This window comes from Capsicum annuum, unplaced genomic scaffold (genome assembly GCF_002878395.1).
Source record: "Capsicum annuum cultivar UCD-10X-F1 unplaced genomic scaffold, UCD10Xv1.1 ctg71425, whole genome shotgun sequence".
NCBI classification, from domain to species: domain Eukaryota; kingdom Viridiplantae; phylum Streptophyta; class Magnoliopsida; order Solanales; family Solanaceae; genus Capsicum; species Capsicum annuum.
In genome coordinates this window covers 1-1,892 of record NW_025881244.1, presented here as the reverse complement: position 1 = coordinate 1,892, position 1,892 = coordinate 1, and the positions used below count along the sequence as shown (strand labels likewise).

The following is a 1,892-nucleotide window of genomic DNA, read 5'->3' as shown; positions in this document are numbered from 1 at the left end:
CGCCGAACATTACGGCGGCGGAGGTGGCGTGGCTGAGCTCATTTGATAAGGAGCAGAGTAAACATGCAATTGTGGTGGCTGCCGCTACTGCTGCGGCAGCGGACGCTGCCGTCGCCGCTGCACATGCGGCAGACGCGATGGTGAGGTTGGCCAGTCAAAATAGAGGAAATGGTGCTGCTATGAAAATTCAAACGGTGTTTCGTGGTTTTTTTGGTAAATTCACATTATCACAATAATAATAGTATTAATAATTGCTTAATCATTTATTTTCATACTTTTGAAAGTAACTTTTTATTTAATGCAATTAATAAAAGTACTACTTTGTGTATTTTAAAATTTTAAAAATCGAGAGGATATAAAAGCTTCAATTTTACTATAAATTTTGAAGTTGAAACTTAAATTCTCTGAAGATTTTTGACTAGTGATTTGTAGTTTGAAGTTTTATTTGTCCATACGTTTATTTTTTCTGAAAAAAATTTGAAGTTCTGTGAGTAGAAATTTTCATAAATTCGAGAATGGGCTCAAACCAATTTTTGGATTTTCGAGACTTTCAATCATAAAGAACTTCAATTTTTTTGTAATTTGAAAATATTTGAAAATGAGATTTTTAAACTTTAATTAAATTTTTGGTTAAATAAATAAGTATTTGAAGATAAAATTTTAAAACGTACAGTAAAACACTAGTTTAGTTGTATATATGAACAGTATAAGATATATTTAGACTTGTTATTTCATAAACTTTAATTCTCAAATAATGTTTGTTTATCAGTTTGACAATTTATTTGAACTTCAAAATTGAAAGTATATAATTTGAAGTTTCAAAAATCATTTTTTGAGTTTCTTCAAAAATTTTTTCTCTCACAAATTTTTAATTTTATTTTTATCTCCAAACACAACTTGACCACTAAATTCATGAACTTTTAAAAGTTATAATTCATGTCAAAATTAAAATATATATGATTCATTCACCTCCGGTTGTAGCAGATAATCTGTTTTATTTTCAAGTTGCTAATAAATTACCAACAAACAATTATTTTTTTTCTTCTAATAATTTCTTTTTAATTTATTGATATGTGATTTTACATGCAAGAAAGGCATTAAGAGCAGTAAAAGGATTAGTAAAATTACAAGCATTGGTTAGGGGTTGTTTGGTAAGAAAACAGTTATTTTTTTTCTTGTAATAATTTTTTTTTTAATTATTGATATGTGATTTTACAGGCAAAAAAGGCATTAAGAGCATTAAAAGGATTAGTAAAATTACAAGCAAGTGCTACACTTCATGGTAAGCAAGCATTAATGAGAGCACAAGCAAGTGTACGTGGTAAAAGATGCTTCATTAAAAATCAAAATTCACAACTTCATCATGCAAGAAAATCACTTGTAAGATCCTTAATCCTATACTCTATGATCTTATTATATGTGTATATATATTTTTTAATTTATTTAGAAGGAGAGTCTTGGGGCGACGGCGAAAAGTTGTTTTTGTGTGTCTTATAGGTCACAAGGCTCGAATAGTGGAAAAAGTCAACAATGTGCATGGAATCTCTCATGGAGTTTCACATGTGAAATTTGAAACTCCAACGCAATGGTTATTTTTTAAAAAACATAGAGCCAAAATGTGGCCCTTGAGGAACTTGAAATTCTCAGGAAAGTGGCTATTTTTCAAAGATAGGGCCGAAAAATGAATAGTGGATGCCATTATTTTGTATATTTCGATACATCAAGTTTAAATTCTGAATTTGCATTTACATACAGAACCCGCCCTAAATCCGTCTCCGATTTTTTGACTTTGTTACCATTGATTTATAGGATATGTTTGATGAATTAAGAAGTGGAAGTACACTACAAATGCCTAGAAGAAGGCTATCAACATCATTTGAGGCTAAAAACAT

At 29.9% G+C, this 1,892-nt stretch overlaps 1 long non-coding RNA gene across 2 annotated transcripts; it reads left to right on the top strand.

The window, feature by feature from the left end:
* Positions 1-661: 661 nt before the first annotated feature.
* On the top strand, positions 662-1,892 carry LOC124894208. Of its 2 annotated transcripts, none has more exons than XR_007051060.1 (3): positions 662-1,151; positions 1,219-1,380; positions 1,498-1,892. It is a non-coding gene; the product is annotated as an uncharacterized LOC124894208 (long non-coding RNA). The 2 variants fall into 2 exon arrangements; XR_007051059.1 differs by having other exon boundaries at positions 670-1,151; positions 1,810-1,892.